Raw genomic sequence first — 19,937 nt, 5'->3', positions numbered from 1 at the left:
AGATCATGTGACAGGAGTCTTCCACGAGGACCCTGGGGTTATACAGTTTGATTGACGCATAAGAGGTGGTGGGGGAACAAAGGAATGTGAACCAGATGCCAAGTGCCAGGTGAAGGTTAGGAGACTCGTGATTCCAGCCAGCTCTGGGGATTCAAGGCTGCAAGGTAGTTTCACCAACTAAGAAACAACCTGAGGGAGCGTTTGAGGGCTTGCTCCCTGGCATATGTTGTCAGTCTCAAGTAAACTCTTATAAAAAATAAAAAAGAAATTAAAAAAAGAAACAATCTGGAAGAAGGCCGTGAGGTGTCATTTCTGCGTGTGTAATAAGCTACTTGTGTGATTGTTCGTGCACCTTTTCATCCCTCCGTTCACTCCAATCCTTCAGCAACCTAGAAATATTTATTAAATATTGACTAAGGGGCAACATCCCCACCACTGGAGGTGAACAAGACACGTGTCAATTCGTCCGTTCTGAAACACACAGTCCTCACCCCCTCCACTCCTCAAATTTTTTAATATCTCTGAAAGCAATTGGGATACTTCTTACACTGACGTCACCCAGGCTGACAGCCCAGGGTAGTTGTCACGGTCTTCCCAGGCTCAAACTTAGTCATAGCTGTTCATGTTGTCATTACTTCATTTGAGTTAAGTACACTGTTGGTAATAACATGTTGAGCTTAGTTGCTATTTAAAATTCCCCCCCAAAAAAAAAAAAAATTACACTATCATTTGGCATGGAAATGAAAAGCTATTGTATTTGCAGAAGGCATGAAAATAGTGGGACGTGGATTTGATACTGATGAAGCAGATATTGATGCTTCAGTGGGGAAATTACCACAATTTCATGTATTACTGCGAAAAACAAGAACCGAGTGTTTTATAGGACCCTCGAAAGAAAGAAAAAATACCCACAAACAAATAAAATTGTGTTATGTTTGTCACTGATATTTATATACACAAAGAATTGCCTAAGATAATAAGCCAAGCAATGCAATGGGAGGCCTGGAAGATTGTCCCATATTTCAAAGCCAGAGGCTGGTGTGACTGATTCCTGGGTCACAAGGTTATGGCTAAGGCATTGTATCATAGTTTGGTTGGCAGGGTTTTTTTTTCCTTAGTGATACATAAAATCATGGTGTGTCTTAGAGTTAAATGTGTCATTAGAATGGATACTATATGATCATTCGTGTCCGAGAACTAGCTAAACATTTCCTTTTAGAGAAACTGAGAATGCCAGATCCATAAGAACCAACTCCTTTCTTTCCAAATAAGAAACCTGAGTCCGGGAGGTAGGTGGCTGGCCCAGGATTGCACCCCACAGCTTGTTGGAGGCAGAAGTTTATTTACTAAAGGATATTGTGATGATTTTTGGCAAAAGGAGCAAGATAAAAATTATATAATGGCTTAATGGCTCCAATCTCCATTAAAAACCCTATGACTGCTTTTTTTTTTTTCTTCTGTTAGAAGGATGATGATAAGCAGGTTTAGTAACCACTAATCTTTGACAACAGGCTTCTGACTTAGGTCCACCATCTATATCGATTTAATCTCCTTAATCACTGCCCTTGCTGGTTTTATCATTTACATAAAGAGCACACAGAGCACACACTCTCAGTGTCCCTTTTTATTTTCCTCAAGAAAATTGTAAGACACATAAGGCAGTTTAAAAATAGATGGAGATAGCAATCCCTTATTTGGTGTGAGATATTTTTTTCAATACTTAAAAAACGAAGTTGCTTCACTGCTGTTCCCCCCCCCCCCCCCCCCGGGGCTGGGACAGTTAAGGGAAGCAGGTGTCCAAACTTGAAAGGGAGGATTGAGCCAAGAATGGTGGTGGGATCTGATGCAGCCATCATAGAGTAACTAGAGAGTTCTCTCTTCCTACCTGGTCCTTCGGATCCACGTTATCACAGAAGCAATCTCTTTGTTTATTGTCCACAGCTCCCGATACTAGTGAGAAAATACACAAAAGAGTGTGAAAATAAGATGACAGATACTTACTTTTCTAGTTTGGCAGTGGAAAGCTACAGGTTCCTGTGCTGAGAATTTTATGGCCAGCAGTTAGTCGGCGTTCATCCTTTTAGCTCCCACATCTTAACTGAATAAGATTCACATTTGTTTTTTGTTTGTTTGTTTTTGGTTATCATAGCTGCTACTATTTCTACTTTTACTAAAGAATGGCATTCTGGTGACCAGCCACATAGTTCCTTATAAATTATTCCCTATTTATAAATGAATCACTCTGAAGGCATTTGGAGAATGGAGGAGACACCACGAGATACCCTATTTTTCTCTTCTCTCCTGTTGGAGGCTCCTTTTATCTTTAAGCATTTCCAATACAGGAGAGGTTTGCCCTTTTTTGGTAGTAAAACTCATCCATCGTATGTTTTGTTATACATGCTTCTGATCGTTCATCATTGTCAATTTAAAAAGTTGCAAGTTTTAAACAGCCAGCGTGATTAGATTCATTCATTCGCCGTGACTTCTCAAGTTTTTCCTTATTAGCTCCAAAAAATTCATCCACTTTTTGTCCCTTTTTCAAAACTGGAAGGTAGGTAATTGAAAAATAAATTTAAAAAATTTTTTAAAGAGTGGAAGGTTGGCATGCATGTGACCTCACCTTTGGAGAAACATCCTGATGGTCCTCCCATGTACTGCAAGGAACGCAGCACCGGAGTACTTTTCAGAGAGGGGTGAAAGGAAGGCTTGATCGTTTTTTGCAAGGCCCACACCACATGGCTGAGAAGTCAACGACTACGAGTTTATCTCCTGCACTGTTCCAGGCTTCCCAAAAAGCCTACTTTCTCTCCACCTGCTTCACCATTTTGGCGGCTGGGGTCTGATGAGCGACCGTAAGAACCAATGGAAATGGATCCAAACTATGGGACCATGCTTCCCTCTCCTTTTTCTATGCGTGCTTTTTACAGTTGAAGTATCAATTGTATACGCAGTAGTGTATTTTGTTTTGCTTATTCAATATTATTAGGTAAGCATTTTCTTATATTACTCACTCTTAAGTACAATTATTAGTAGTTGCATACTATCTCCCTGTGGATGTTAACGTACCTTTTTTTTTTTTAACCCATTCACCTGTGATTACAGACTTAGGGTGTTTTCAGGCTTTTGCTATTGTAAATCACGTTGTGGCAAACATCTTCATGCATTCATCTTTTTCTGTGTGCAATGAGATTCACCCCCGAGGGTGATAGCTATACCATCCTGCCCTTTTGCATTTTTCCAGAGCAGGGAAAGACACTGGGGTTGGGTGAGAGTGGGTAGTTTAGAGGACCAGTGTTGATCTGTGCCTGGCAACCTCTGACCGGTGCCCAGAAAATACAGGACTCTCTGCAAAATACTTTGTGAAAATCATGGTTTCTTGCCTTTCCGATTAATTGATACATTCCATGAAGACAGAGTGGACTCCAGACTTGCACGGACCCATAGTTCTCCTGCAGTCACCACAGGACTGTCTGGTTGCAGCAGTTGAGAACCCAGCTCAGGGCCAGGAGACTGGGCTCTGGCTTGGGTAGGAGTAATCCCCTCGCTTGGCACCTAGTAGCTTCAAAGGGCAATTTGATCCGAAAGCCCTTAGGTCATGCATTATAACACAGCTGTTAGAACACACACCCTGTAAACAGGAAATGCCTTGGGAAGCACAACCGAGTACATCTTATTTTTATTTTTAAAGAAACTATTATAAAGCCTGAGCAGAGGGTGACATTTATCTGACATTACAGTTAACAAGTTAGAGCTGTTCCCTGACAGCCCTAGTTTTATGTTCTGAGCAATTGCGTGCCCGCTGCTCTTTCACAGGTGCTTAAATAGTCCCAAATTCATCTATAGCTCATCTTGCCTTGTAAAATGAGGGTCTCGGTCAAGGGAATTGCAAGTTACATAGTTCTTTCTTGCTGTCATAGGAAAGGAAAAGATTTACTAAACCCTAAACCACTATTTAGACACCTCTGTGCTTGAAATATGGATAATTTACCGTATTTCCCCGAAAATAAGACCGGGTCTTATATTAATTTTTGCTCCAAAAGACGTATTAGGGCTTATATTCAGGGGATGGCATCCTGAAAATTCATGCTAGGGCTTATCTTCCTGTTAGGTCTTATTTTCGGGGAAACACGGTAGCACCGAGAGAAAGGAAAACCATGTGAAAGAGGATTGGGAGGCTCTAGTTGGTTGAATCGCACCAGGAAAGGCTAAAATTAAGAACGGATGACTTCCAGAAAAGACTTAGCACAGTCAATCCACCCTTTGCGCCAGGTCCCACCCTGCCCCCTGCCCCAGCCATGTGCCATTTGTTTGTCACACAGCCTCATCGACGAGGCCGTTTCCCACCACAGGGCTTTTATAGGTGCCCCACAACACTTGGAATGCCCCATATTCCTCTCAGCTCCCCGATTTGTTTGGCAAATTCCTCCTCCTCCTTCAAGGCTGAGATGTCACTCGATTTGGTTATAGCACGAAGACAGCATAATAGAGTGGTGAGAACCTGGATTTTAGAGTGAAACATAACTGGGTTTAAATCTTGGTACCATTTTTTGACTAGGTGAGTGATCTTGGACAAATTGATTTGACCTCTGGGATTCTGTTTCCTCTTCAGTTAATGGAGTTAATACCTCACTCACTGGCGTGTAGCGACTATTAAGTCACGTGACTATACAACATGCTTGGCATACACTAGATACTCAATAAACGTCAATTTCCTTCTGCCACGCCCATCTCCCAAGCCTTCCTTCATTCCCTAGGCAGCACGCTTTTATTCCAAGCCTGGAGTGTGAGCCGGTGTCTTATCTCGGAGTCTGTAGTATCTACACAGTATTCAAATTCTTCGTGCCATGCTGAAGTTATAAGGTTTCCAGATAAAAATTTTAATTCATTTGTTTATTTAACGAATATTTATTGAATGACATCAGACAGCAGCTATCCTGTCACTTGTGTTCTTGATATGTTTTTTTCCTTCTTTTGGAAGGGGGTCTCTCAACTTTGACACTATTGCCATTGGGCCAGATAATTCTTTGTTGTGGGGGGGGGCTGCCCTGTTCATTGTAGGATGTTGGGCAGGATCCCTGGCCTGTACCCACTAGAAGCTAGTAACAACTCCCCCAAACCGGAAGTGACAACTCCAAATGCCTCTAGACGCTGACTGCCCCTGGTTGAGAAAAACTGCTCGAGAACTTGGCTCCCTTGGTTGGTTATTCTCCCAACTCTGGTCTCTACATTCAGCCTTGATGGGTACCTTTCTCTCATAAAAATATGCTATTTTCTCTAGTCTCGCAATAAATGAATAAAACATTAGTAAATGAAACACAAAACCCATTCCCTTCACAGCCAAGCTCTCCAAAAGTATAGCCTGCATCCAGTGCCCCTTTCCATCCATTCTTCCACCTGCTGCAGTCAGGGCCTTTCCCGCTTTCAGGAAGTGTTCTGACAACGTTTCTACTGATAAATGGTTAAACCCTGTGTCTCTTTCCGCTGCTCACCTTGCTGGAACTCTACGACATTTGACACTCGATAAATTCCAGCACATCCTTCTTTCCTGGTTCTTCTTTGACTCTCTTTGACCCCACCCAAGCAGTAGTGGGGTCTCCTTTGCTCTGCCTCTTAAATTCTATCCTTTCCAGCGCTCTGTGCTTGGTCTTCTCTCTCCCTAGAGCTCGTTCACCTCTTTTCAAAGCTTTAATTCTAATATAGCGTCAACTTCAACGTATTTAGTTCCAGCCCAGATTTCTCTCCTGAGTACCAAACCTGTATATCCACTGTGTCTCAGTCATCTCAAAGACAACTGTAACCCAGATCTCCTCTTCCCAAAGTTGTTTCTCTGCCCACCTTCCCGTGCCTGTCTCACCTGCACAGTGGAGCACCGCGTGAGCGTTAGGCCCTGGTGTTGCAGATATTAGGCATTTTAGTAAAGGCGTTCATCTTAGGTTACCTAGTAATGCAAGGCCATGCCAGTTCCTCCACCTCTTAGACCCTCCTCACAATCCTTTGGCTGGAGCTGCAAACCTTAGCACTACATTAAATGAGACAACCTCCGAAAGTACCCAGCACATAGTAGGTCTCTTTCCCTGTTATTTTCTTCTAGAAGACACACTCTAGAACATTGAGAGTTGTGTATGGGTTGTGAGATTGCAAGTGATTTTTTTCTTGTGTTCTCTAAATTTTTTCCCATTGAAAAGAAATTACTTTTGCAACTAAAGGAAAAAGGGTTTTGCTGATATACCCTGATGTGCACTTCTGCTCATGCCACTCCCCTCTATTGGCTGTTCATTGCCCTCACGGTCAAGTCCAAAACAATAAGCATGGCTTACAAGATCCTCTGTGACTTGGCCTTGATCTGGTTATGAAAACTTATCTTATGCTGTACTACCTCCCTTTCACATTACACACTCTGGCAACGCCAAATCTCTTCCAGATCCCTGAACAAGCCAGGCTTGTTTCTGCGTAGGATTTTCCTGCTGCTTTGTGACTTACCCATGCCCTCCATCCCTTCCTGCTCATAGCCAAATCCACACTTACATGCATACTCTGCGCTACCTGGCCAATTCTCATTTCTCATAACTCAGTTCAAACACGTCTTCTGAACCCTTTCTTTCCTTTTTTTCTTCCTTCTTTCCTCCCTTTCTTCCTTTCTTCCTTCCTTCCTTCCTTCCTTCTTCCCTTCCTACCTTGCTCCCCCTTTCCCTCCCTTCCTCCCTCTCTTCCCTCCTTTCTTTCTTTCTTTTTTTTTTTAAACACCTATCCTTCTCAGCTTTATTTTATCTGTGTGCTGGAGTCATTTTGCCTGCTAGAAAAAAATTGTTTCCATTTCTTAATTTCCATCAGAGGTTCAGTGCCTTCTTGCTTATGATGGTAGTTGAAATTAATCAACCTCTCTGTGAGTTCCAAGGTGGCTGGTTGGACACGCCAATAGCTTCCTTCCTTGTTCAAGAGAGGAGATTGCACTTCAGGTCTTCCTGTGCATAGGACTGCAGCACAAGCTTTGCTCTGAGAGTCCTGGCCGGTTTCATTTTCTTTCTTCATGATAAAAAGCGTAATGGATCCACAAACATAGCCATGGTTGTGGTGGTCTGTGAAGTGATCATAAAACCTTAGTTTGTCCCTGATCACTTGGCCCGGCTGTGGTTTCTGCTGGAGCCCAGTTACATGAACAGCCAAGACTTTGGGCCAATCAAGCACTTGGAAAGGAGGGAGTAGTCTAGATTACTGGTTTATTAACCGCCAGATGGAACAGATGCAAAGGATAAGGTATGGGGAAAAGACACACGCTTCCAAGCCCTCTCTGAGGGTGTTACTCACCCTGTGTCTCTATGTGTTCACCAACGCTTTCTTATCTCTTAGTCTCCAAATTGAAAAGTAAACATGCTTGGCTTTGTTCTTTCCCCATTTAGACATTTGTCAGGGCACCTAGAATACTTGATTATATTTATTTAGTGCTTCATCTTCTCCCTCTAAGAGACTGTGTACTCCCCTTAAGAGCAAGGACTATGTGTGTCTTTCATTTGGCATATAGGAGATGCTCATTTAAATGTCCTCTCACTGAGAAACACGGCAGTAAACTTTAGGATGGGAGGAGGGATGGGAAGTAAGCCATGGCTCTTCCTGCCTTTTGGGGCCTTACAATTGTATCATGGAAATGGACGTGATTAAGTGGGGTAAAGAAAGAAGAGATTATAATAAAAGCTAAACACTTTACATGCTTTGTCTCTCATTTAACCCATGATTTACTTGGACACAAATGCTATTATTTTGTAAATATGGCAAATTGAGACTTTCATGAGGTTATGTGACTTGACAAACAAATAATAAGCTTCCAAACTCCAAGCTCCTCATCTGAACACAACAATGTATTTGATGCTACGATTTGAATGAAGTCCTCCAAAATCTATTCACGGAGAAATTACTATGGGGGCTTACCTTACAAGAAACCTGGATTCCTGCAAAAGAACACCCAGATGTCAGTCGATTAATCCAAATGTACAGGGGCTGAGATTTCTGCTACTCCGTCTCAACCCGTCTTCCCACGTCTGACTCTAGAAAAACACTGAAAAAACACAAGCTTCGCCAGGTAGTGGGATCTACAACCACTTGACCTAGGGAACCTCCTGAGTCTCAGGCAACCAGGAAAATCTGGCTTGTGTGGGGACGGTCTTCCTGGAGGGGATTACTTCCTGGGGCACAGTCAGACCAGTAGGCCGTGATGATGCTGAGTGGGGGGCTCTATTAAGGACATTCGTCTTCGGTCACCTAGTCACCCAAGGCTGAGTGTGTCCTTCCGCTCTGAAGGCCCTCTTCCCAAAGCTCTGGCTGCGGGCCCACAGGGAGGCCTGCCTCCTGGTAGCTTTGGTAATGACTTTAGAGTCTGATTGAGATCAGGTGGCCTCCGAGCTGGCACCAGCACCCATTACACTCTCCAAAGATAAGGAAACCAAACATTAGCTAGCTGGTAGCAAACAGTGCCATAAACACACCCACGCCTTCCTCCCCTTCACCCCTTCAAAGGAGCACCAAATGCCACTCCTGTCCTTATTTGGGCGGGGAAATAAAGACACACTGACAATGACCCGAGTATTTAAAGTTGCTTTAGCCCAGAGAAGTTCTCCTACAGAATATGCTGTCTTTATTTCTCCCCCGCTGAATCAAGTGCCTTCCTTTCCTTCCTCCAGGAATTCTTCAGATACCTTCACTTGCCTGAACCCCTTGATTCTATGGCCTGAATTACGTGTACGCTTAAATGGTACTGTGGACTCCAGTCATTATATAGAGGGATGGGATGTAGTTTAGCGAGTATTTTCTAGCCACTTGACGTACTTTGCTCTGTGTCTTGTGTATCCAAATAGTTTATAACCCCCCTTGGGACTAAGAAACCCATTTCTTTAGTGTCACCTGGTATAGCCCTCCGACCAATGGCATGAGCAGTGACTCAAAGCTTGTTAGAAAGGCAGGGTCTCAGGCCCTACCCCAGACCCACTGAGTCAGAATCTGCATTCTACCTGGATCCTCAGGGGATTCATATGCACCTTGAGAAGCTCTGGGCTACAGTGTTGTTCGCTGATGCACACACTCTTCTGTGATCCCACAAGGTGGGCACAGTGCAGGCAGGCTGTACTCTCTGTCCCCCAAGAAACTTCAGTGCACACCATAATCCTACTGACCCTTTTTGCATATTTTTTGTACATGTCATATATTTTTTCAGTGCCATACACAGATATTTTGTATGAGTGGTAAATAAGAAGAACAAGAAATATTTACTGAGCTTTCATGTGCTACATGCTGTACGCGTGTTACCATTGTATTTGTTTAGGCTGTGGTAACAAAATACCACAGACTGGACGGCTCCAACAACAGAAATGTATTTTCCCACAGTTCTAGAGGCTGTAAGTCCAAGATCAAGGTGTGGGCAGGTTTGGCTTTTGTTGAGGCCTCTCTCCTTGGCTTGCAGACGGCTGCCTTCTTGCTGTGTCCTCACATGGCCTTTTCTTGAGTGTGTGCATCTGTCTCATCTCTCTCTCTCTCCCTCTCTCTCTCAATCTCTCTCCAAATTTCCTTTTCTTATAAATCAGATTAGATTAAGGCCTGTTTTTAACGTCATTGTCTCTTTCAGGACCTTGTCTCCAAAGATGAGTACATTCTGAGGTACTGGGGGTCAGGACTCCAACATATAAATGTTGGAGGAACACCATTCAGCCCATAACAATTCTAAAGTGGCTAACTATTATTATTGTCCCCATTTTACAGGTGAAGAAACGAGGACTTTCAAATGTTCATTGACTTGGTTAATGTCACACAGCTAGAATGACAGAGCCAGAACTGGAGCTTTTTGTTTACTCATAGGTTTGTTTACACATTTACTTAGCATATATTTATTAGATATCTACTCTGTGCTATGCATTATAGTGTGTGATAGGGCTATAGACCTCACACTTCTCGCTCTCATAAACTTTACATTTTTGTGGATTATTTTTTATTCTGGAGTCTACATGCTTACCCCCTCTACTGCTGTAGAGATTCATTTCTGTGTAGCCTCACACCATTATTTATTGCCAAATAGCAACCTTCCAAAAAAAATCAGGCTCTGAATCTCGCCTCATAAACACCTATCTGGGACCATATTTGTTTTAGGCTAGTCCTGGCCATTTCCTAGGGTGACCAACTCATCCCAGTTTGCCTAGGACTCGGGCTTCCCTGGTTTTAGCACTGAAAGTCCTGTGTCCCAGGAACCTTTTCAGTCCCAGGCAAACCACCATAGTTGTTCACCCTACTATTCCCTGATTTACACAGACATCCCATATGGAGAGCCTGATTTCAGAATCAAGATGGATTGAGGGGCCCACGAAACTTTAGCTTCACCCAGGCCTCTCTCTACTAATCCGGGTCAGTCTGTTACTTCCATGGATGGGAACTGAACCAGGGGCTAAATGGGACATCTCCAGCATTGAGTATTCTCCCTGTAAGCATGAACGAACAAAATAATCTCTAGAGTTTTCTCAGCTGAGGACTCAGGAATTCCTGAGTTCCGAATATCCAGCCGTTCTTCCTTAGGTAATCTCAGTTTCTGTTAACAACCCGTGAGAAACTGACAGTGGGGGGCTGTGGCAGCACAGGAAGCCCTCTCTGAGTGGGCCATCTTGGGGAGAACAGAGAGCGCCTGCTCTCTGACACTAGAGCCTGTGCAATGTGGCAAAAGGAGTTTTTGAAAGGCAGCCAAATTCTACTGCATCATTGATGACCGCAGCAGAGCCCTGCGGGACCTGTTTGGTACTTTCCCGGGGCTGCGGCATCTTCTACTGCCCACTGTCTTTGGGACCCTCTTAGGTGCAGCGCCGGCAAGTTCCTGCCTATGGAAATGGCAGGCCTCGCAGCTGCTGAGGTGCCAAGTGCATTGTACTCCAGCCTCTGCTTTTCGTCATTCTGTTAGCACTCAAAGCTTCAATGAATCAGGAAGAGTCAGGGAGCCTCATAATTAGTTAAACCTATGAAAACTCCTAAATAAGAAACTTAGCTTCTTGAACAACAACAACAACAAAAAACCCAAAAATACAAGCTATTTTATTCAATCTCACCAAATTCAAGGTTAGGGATGGAATTGGGATCATGCATTATCCTGACAGAATGGCCTATTACAAAAACAAGGGTCTCCCATAATATTTCTGATTTCAGGGAACGGGGATTCCTTAGCCATGCAGTCACTAACTATGCTTCTTGCTTCCAAGTTAGTCAAGAAATTAACTGATAGATGTTTAAGTAAGATCCTACTGTGTGCAATGGTGATATAATAAAAAATGTATTTAGTCTTTGTCTCAGGTTCCTGACACAGAGTTCCTAAAATCTTTGGAATTTCCTGAGTGATAGGAACGTCTTTTGTTATTCCTAAAGAGCCTCTTTTGACCACACCTGACTTTTTGCTAATGAGGCGATTAAGCATGGGACCCCTGAATAGCTTCAGGAAGGAGGTTGGTCACCAGAAAGACCAAACTTTCAGCCCCAGTCTCTGATCTTTAGGGAGGGGCAGTGGCTGGAGATGGGTTACAAAAACTCTCGAACAATGGGACCCAGGGAGATTCCAGATTGGTGAACACGCTGGTATGTGTGCCCAGAGAGGGCACGGAAGCTCCAAGCACCTTTCCATCCCCCGCTCCCATACCTTGCCTTCTGCATCTCTTCCATTTGGTTGTTCCTGAGTTGTATCCTTAATCATAAACTGGTGAACCTAAGCAAAGTGCTTTCCTGAATTCTATGAGTCATTCTAACTAATTATGGGAACTGACTGGGGAGGAGTTTGTGGGAACCTTCAAATTTGCACTTAGCCAAACACAAGTTTGGGTAGCTTGGGCACCCCATTTGTGGTTGGCATCTGAAGCGGAGGCAGACTTGTGGGACTGTACCCTTCACCTGTGGAGTCTGATACTAATTAGTGTCAGGATTGAACCGGATTGTTGAACACCCTGTTGGAGTTGGGGAATCGGAGCATTGGTGGAAAACACACACAGTTGGTGTTAGAACTGATACCAGAAAACGTCGTTCAGCAGTGAACATTCTAAGCACCAAGTAGGAAACACAAAATTAACAGATGGTCCTTCAGCATTTACAATCAACTGGAGATTCAGATATACACACAGAAGTGCACACTTCAAACCCATTTTGGTAAGTGCCCAGCACGTGGATTGCTGCACCTCATTAGGCCTTGATTTGACCTTGAAGTCCCTTTCAACTTCAGTATAGTTTCAATTTATGTATATTCCAAGGTGCACAGGCTGAAGGGTATAAGAGAAGAGCAAGAGGCAGAAGATGGCCTCAGGAGCCCTTGGTTTCAGAGCCGGCTTCCGGGAGGGTCAGCCATGTTGACCCGTGCCATGGCGGTGAGAGCCGGGCATTAGCCATTGTTTGCTCATAGAGCACTTGGGTCCCCATGCCAAAATGAAGGTTAGGTTGGCAAACGTTTGCATGTCCTCTGGGAAATTAAGAAGCTTCCCTACGCCACACACTCGGGACACAGCACTCAGCAGTCTCCTCCCTGACATTTTATGCTTTGCTTTATATTTTTTCCAGGTGGAAGGAACACCACAGAGGCTCCTCCACTAGCTGGAAAAAGACTATTTAATGTTTCTTCTGAATCAGAACCTTCCAGGGAGACCTCTGAATTTCCATCTCTCACAAATACATTTGAGGCCTCAAAAGTGCTGAAAAGCAGGAGGTTTTGAGACTTCCGAGTAGGTGGTACCGTCTCCTGGGCACCCAAGGGTGATTTGAAGACTGCTGGGAAGGCCTCTTGGCCAAAAGTGCCTCCCTGTCTTAGACGATTGTGGGGGCAGAGCCCCAGAAAGTAGTTTCCAGGCTCTCGGCCTCACATAGACAGGTGCCTGGCTCAGGTAGTAAATGGCCATCAACTGTGATTGCATGGCCATCAGCTGTGGCTAGTTGGCCGTCAGCTGTAACCAGTGAGCCATTGGCCACTAATATAACTGCTGTGGTTACGCTAGCAGAGGGAGAAGAGAGAAAGAATGGGGGCTAGCAAGAAGATGGCGGCTGGGCTGGCAAGCATGGATGGCGGTTTGCGGACAGTGTGGATCCAGCCTCCAGTGAGAGTATAGTGCCGCCAGAGAGAATATAGTGGTATGACTCCCCTACCTATGGCTCCATGGGTGTTCCTTTTTGGCCTCACCATATCCTGCGTTCTTGTATGGGGAGCGGGAGCAGAGACCCCGCAGGCCTCCCAGCACGACAAATGGCGCAGCGAGCAGGGTCCCCCGCATGACACGATAATTCCTTCATGTGGGACCTGAAGATATTTCAAGCTTCAGAGACTCTTGTAAGTGAAGGTCGGAAAGATAATAGCTTAGATTCCAAGAATCACTGAGGTAGAAGGGGAATTTAGCTCATTCCCCTCTTTTTAAGTTAAATTAAATCAAATTTAAAATTCAGCCTCTCGGTCATTAATTCATACCAATCACATTTCAAGTGCTTGATAACCCCATGTGGCTAGTGGGGTTATTGTGGCCATCGGACCTCACGGGTTTAGATGCCCTTTTCTCTGACTTCCCCAATCCACATTGAGTGCCCTCCCACATGTCTCCAGAGTATTCTGTGTTTGACCCGATCCCCGTACTTACTGCACTGTGATATAGTTGCCTGCTTACATCTCTGTTTTCCATTAGACTTTAAACTTCTTGACAGTTAGCACTTTGTTTTATTCACCTTTGTCCTTACAGCAGCCAGCAATCCTCGTGTAAAACAGCTGCTCAGTGTGTTTGAACGAGGTAGAATGCCTCAACACCAGCAATTTTCTCTGGCCCTTCAAGACACCCCAAAATCTGGTCCCTGACGCGTTCTTGGACCTCATGTGCTGCCACCCTCCCTCTGCTCACTCTGCTGCAACCACATTGGCTCCTTGCCATTCCTTGGATGCCCTTAGCACTGTGTGCTCTGTGCTTGGAAAGCGCTTCCCCTGGAGAGCCAATCCACTTTGCTCGCTCCCTCATTGCATTTAGATACCTCATTAGAGCTGCCTTCCCTGGCCAACCTTTTGAAAATAAGTCCTATTCTGCCAGTCATTTTCTAACCCTTTTATTTTTCATTATGGTGCCCATCACCCCCTGGCATGTTATTTACTTAATTCATCTGACTCTCCCAACTAGAACGTAGGTTTCATGAGAGCAGGTACTTTTCTGTGTTGCTCAATGCTGTATTTCCAGAAACTGGAACTGTCCCTGACATCTAGTAGGTGCTCAATAAATGTATGCTGACTGTAAGAAGGTTAGACTACCTATCATAGGGGAGCTTGGGAAAAGAGAAAAGACAACAAGGCACTTAGAGGCAAAGTTCCAGAAATTTCACTATTTCTCCCAGTTCAAATTTCGAAGTGTCCACATGACTTGGAAAGTCACCCAATGACCAGCTTTTCCTTGATTTATGGTGCAAAAGTTGCCGCAGGAGAAAAAGGGTAATCATGAGTTTTAGGAGGCTGAGGCTTCATAAATGTGCCCACTTCTCTGCCCCCAGACCTAGGGGACCCCTGATTCTCCAAAGGCAGAAGGGTTGGGTGGGTGGAATGTGGCTGTTGGGAGCTTCCATGGCATTTGGTAAAGGAGACCACCAGTTAGATTGATGGAAGGGACTCCTGCAGGACGCATGGAACAGAAAGAGGCCAGGTAGGAAAGCTCCTGGGGGAAGAGGGCAGACTGGATGTTGGGCTGCCTGAGTCCTGGCTGGCAGGGAGGCATAGCAGAAAACGTAAGAGCTGGAGGCCAAGATCTGGGTCTGCGTCTGCATACTCATCACAGTGGAAAACGGCTTGGTGACGTCAGGCAAGCTAGTCAATCCATGCTTTGTCTTCCCTTGTAAAATGAGATAATTTATATATCACAGGATTGTTGTGAAGATGACATGACATAATACATGTGAAAATGCCCTGTCAGCTGTAAAGTATTCGAGAAATACAAGTTATTAGCCCTCTAGGTATTTTCCCAGGAGTTCTCTTGTCTGCCCACTCTACACATTCAGTCGTTGTATTTACTGATTGTATACAACTCGGGGGTCTTAGAAACCTTTATTTTGTTATAAAACTCAGATCCTTTCCTCCTGTGTGTCCTATGGGGTTCAGAAAAACAAATTTCTGTCTAGCCTTAAAGAACCATCATAAATTGTGACTCAAGGAGCCACATTTTGGCATTTCAACAAATAGAGTTTTCTAATGATTTCATGTGTGAATGTGTTGCCTGCCCAGATAGACTATAAGCTGGTTGTTGTAAAAAGCACAGACTTAAAGTCATTCAGTCCTGGGTTTACATCTTGGCTTTGCGACTTACTTATAGTAAGGACTTTGGGCCGGTCACTTAATCTTGTTAAGCATTAACCTTACCCACAATATTGACATCCTCATAATATCATTTGTAAAGTATTGTTGTGAGAATTAAAATAGATAATACATTTAAAGTTCTCAAGTCTGTACCTAGGACATAGTAAGACACTAATCAATTGTACCTTCTGAACAATACTAAACACAAGGGTTGGGTTTTCCCAAAAATATTGGATTGAGAACTGTAAGTAAAGCAAAGAAAGCAAACAGTAATTCAAGGCCAATTTTGTTTTTAATCTCCCAGCCTCCCAATAGAAACTGCACTGGATCTCTGGCTGGTTCAAAAGTCAAGTCAAAGAGTGCTTTCACCATCTGAATGCCCATCCCATACTATGCTGAGCTTTGCCTTGTCCAATGTCTAAAAAACTTAAAGGGTTATCGCTTCCTGACCCAAGCAGACACTTGAACAGGAATATAAAAGCAGTTATTTTCTTGAGTTGACACCTGATAAATCTCACCTGAAATATGAGTGGGTTCGGGTAGAGGAAGGGGATATTGGCAATATTAGTCCTGAGATGTTCATGGAATGGTTGTGGGATATAGGAATGGGACAGAATGACATATTTTTTAAGGTAATTACCAATTTCAAATCCTCTGCCCCTTTTTCAGACCATGTATTTTGACTTTTGTTCAGAAACTTTAATGGACACAAATATAGCTACGTTACTGTACATCACCAAAAATAATTAGCATCGTGTTTACTTATTTGGCTATTTGTTTAATTTATCCACACACTCAACAGTTTTTAAATTCCTACTGAGAGCTGATTGTAGGGATCAAACACAAGGCACAAGAGTTCTTGACCTAATGTTCCAGTGCAGGAGACAGACACATAACCAACTTTATTGAAATGCTACCTGGGTGATGTTAAGGGTTATGTACAAAACGACCTGGGTTATAGAAGATGGGGAAATTCCTTCTCCTTTGGGGAAGGTGTGGTGTTGTCAGAATAAACCTTACAGAGAAAATAGCAGATCTTGCCGTGTTGCCATATCCCAGGGTTGGGTGGCTATGGTGAGCTATGAATGAAAACTGAATTTGAGCTCAGGATGTGGAGGATCTTCCATCCTATGCTAAGCAGAACTTTACTCAGTAGGCAACGTGGAACTGCTGAAGGGTTTTAACCAGGGAGGACATGATTCTAAAGGTAGTTTTGGTAACAATGGGAAGGAGAAACAGATTGGGAAAGGGCAGGAGCAGGACAGGCATGGGAAGAGTATTGGAAAAATGCAGAAGAAAGATGATTCGTCCTGAATTAGGATTGTAGCCATGGGATGGAAAGAGGGGATCAATTCTAGACACATTTCTGATAGAATTGACCCAACTCAGGCCCTCTTCAAATTACGCACACGCAACGCACATCCGAGAAACAGACTTCACTAAGAGAGACGTCCATCAATGAGGGGAAATCAGAAAGAAAGTCAACAGTTGTGAGCAATAGGACAGAACAGCAATGGTCTGTGATTGAATAAAACTCTGACTATTCACTCTATCTTTGGCCTGCATGTGGCCTGTACTTCCCTCTCTCTCTCTTTCCCAACGTACATATATATAGTCTGCCCTCTGACAGGTAGGAAATTAACAGTAACCTCCAGTTAGTCACTAGATTGTCCATCTAAAATTAACAATTGGGTCAGGGAGGTGCTTTGAAGATGCAAAATCCTGAATCTCTTTTGGGATATGGTCCTATCAAGTCAGCCTTAGACATTGGATAGGGCAAAACTCAGGCTACTATGGTGAAAGTAGACGGTGAAAGTAGACGGTTTGACTTGACTTTTGAACCAGCCAGAGATCCAGTGCAGTTTTTCAAATTTTTTTTCACTGGAGAAACAAAGAGGTGGAGCTGATGAGGCTGTAGGTCTTGAGGCAGGAGGGAGAGAATTGGCAAGGGTTTGGGGGAACCGAATGAAGTTGGCTAGATTAATCTTCTTTGGTTTCCAAGGCAATCTACAGGTATTTATCATGTACCATACGCCTGCTATCAAGGCCTCTTTCATTCTGTTCTGCCTACTCCATTTATTCATTTATTCAACAAGTATTTCTTGAGGACCTAGGCCCTAGGAATATGAGAACAATAAATGAAACCAGAGCCATCTACCTTTGCCCTCATTCTCTGTGTTAGCTTAGCTCTGAGGAAAGTGTAAAGTAGAATGAGGGTGCGCTTGGGTGGGAGTGGGCTGTCCTCTTTGTGACTCTCATGTGTTTAACTGCATTGAGAAAATGCTAGGCAATTTTGTCGGCCTCACCCACTGCACTAATCTCTGAATTTCCTGTGCCTTGCCTATAAGGTACATACGAAGTACTCAGTAATAGAGCAATGAATGAAAGAATTGGCTGCTCTGAGAGGCAATTTTTAATTCAGTGCTTGATGTGCCGAGAATCTTTGATCTTAAAGCAAGGGACGGGACAATTGACAAGTACGTGGTAGCACTGTGGAACTGCACTCTTCAGAATTGAAGAAATACAAGACACACCTGCGAGTAGATTTAGTAATTTATGCTGTAATGTGTGCTTTGATTTCCCAGCATCCGGTGACCCAGCCCTCAGTCTCTCAAGCATTAAGATTTGAAGCCACTTGTAGCCAGACCCATTTCTTGGCCTTTAGCCAAATAAAAGAGAGAACATTTTAAATTGAGCTGCCATTGTGTTTCTCCAAGACTTGGAAGTCGGTAATAGTAAATGGAATACAGGTGCTTTAAATATCAAAAACAATCATTTTATATCTGTATAATGCTTTTGATTTTCCAAAGTATTGTTTATGTCATTGGATTCCATTCGATTATATCACACGATAGATAGAACAGATATATTATGGTTTCCTTTCCAGATAAGGAAAGGGAGGCACAGTAGTAATAAATAATTTACCTAAAGACTTACAGGTGGTTACTGGGACAGTTGGGATTAGAATGCAAACCTCTTAATGACCAGAATAATATTTATTTCTGCATTTGGTTACAGGGGCTTTAAGTTCCATGAGGTCAAAGACTGTTTAGATTATTGGTGTATCTTCAATGCCTAATAGTAGGTGCTTAATAAAAATTAGTTTAATTAAATGAATAAATTATTTCCTTCCTTCTAATTCTTTGTATCTGTTTTAATGGCTATGTTTTGTTGACATCAGAAACCTTCAACCCTGTAGACAATTTTATGAGTGTATTTGAGACAAACTGACATATGCCAGGGAGCAAGATCTCAAATGCATCAGGGAATAATGGTTTTTCAGGGTTTTTTTATGCATTTGAAATTAAGGAGGGAATTTAAGGAAGATTCCAAGGAAGTGGGAAAAAACAAGGCGGGGATTGGATTACAGAATAGTTCACAAGATTACTGCTCTCTTGAGGCTCAGTTCAAAGGTGTGTGAACCTAGATGCATAGAAACAATGGACAGGGCTGCTTAAGGCAAAGATAAACCTTTACTAAAAAGTTATGTGCCTGAGGCATGACTGCCAACCATGACCTGCCCATTTAGGAATTTATGATCAGATCACCCTTTTTTTGGTCCTCAGTTCCTAGCTTCTCCTCCTCTTCCTTCTTTTTTTTTTTTTTTAAAGATTTTATTGGGGAAGGGGAGCAGGTCTTTATCGGGGAAGAGTGTGTACTTCCAGGATTTTTTCCAAGTCAAGTTGTTGTCCTTTCAATCGTAGATGTTGAGGGCGCAGTTCAACTCCAGGTCCAGTTGCCATTGTTAGTTGCAGGGACACAGCCCACCATCCCTTGCGGGAGTCGAGCAGTCGAACTGGCAACCTTGTGGTTGAGAGCCCACTGGCCTACATGGGAATTGAACCGGCAGCCTTTGGCATTAGGAGCACGGAACTCCAACCACCTGAGCCACCGGGCTGGCCCTTTTTATTTCCCATAAATCATAATTAAAAAAAAAAAAATGTTATTGGGGAATGTTGGGAAACAGTGTGTTTCTCCAGGGCCCATCAGCAAAAGTCATTGTCCTTCAATCTAATTGTGGAGGGTGCAGTTCAGCTTCAAGTCCAGTTGCCATTTTCAGTCTTTAGTTGCAGGGGGCACAGCCCACCATCCCATGTGGGAATTGAACCAGCAACCTTGAGAGCCCACTCTCTAACCAACCAAGCCATTAGGCTGCCCCCCCTAACTTCTTAAATTAGTTGACTAACTCATTAATTTTTTACCTTTTTCCTTGCTAATATGGGAAATCAAGATTATACACTTCCCTTTAAAGACTGATTTACTCTTATCCCACAAGTTTTGTTTTTTTTCAATTTCAGTTGACATTCAATATTATTTTATATTAGTTTCAGGTGTACAGCATAGTGGTTAGACAGTTATATAATTTACAAAGTTGATCCCACAAGGTATTTTCATTATTTATCGTTCAGGTCTAAATATTTTCAAATTCAAAATTTCAATAACATATGTTTTTAATTATCTTTTAAATTGGTGTATTATTTAATTGCATTGTTCTATATGTGATTATTGTAAATATATTAGAACTTAAGATCTAGAATATGTTCAAGTTATGTAAAAACTGCCTTTGAAGTGAACTTCTCTTGCTGGGACTGTATTTTATACATAATCAGTTTCATCAAGCTTTTTGAATTATCGA

General features: G+C 43.1%; 1 long non-coding RNA gene and 1 pseudogene across 1 annotated transcript in view; both read right to left on the bottom strand.

Moving 5' to 3' along the window:
- Nucleotides 1-19,937, bottom strand: part of LOC141568542 (uncharacterized) — a 57,014-nt gene that overhangs the window by 18,814 nt on the left and 18,263 nt on the right. The window contains exon 2 of the long non-coding RNA XR_012491685.1: nt 1,886-1,950. This is a non-coding gene — a long non-coding RNA (uncharacterized LOC141568542). The remainder of the gene's footprint in view (nt 1-1,885; nt 1,951-19,937) is intronic.
- LOC141568648 (thioredoxin pseudogene) lies at nt 2,426-2,824 on the bottom strand (annotated as a pseudogene).

This window comes from Rhinolophus sinicus, linkage group LG14 (genome assembly GCF_036562045.2).
Source record: "Rhinolophus sinicus isolate RSC01 linkage group LG14, ASM3656204v1, whole genome shotgun sequence".
NCBI lineage: Eukaryota > Metazoa > Chordata > Mammalia > Chiroptera > Rhinolophidae > Rhinolophus > Rhinolophus sinicus.
Note: the sequence above shows the minus strand (reverse complement) of the source record. Positions and strands in the feature narration are given on the sequence as shown.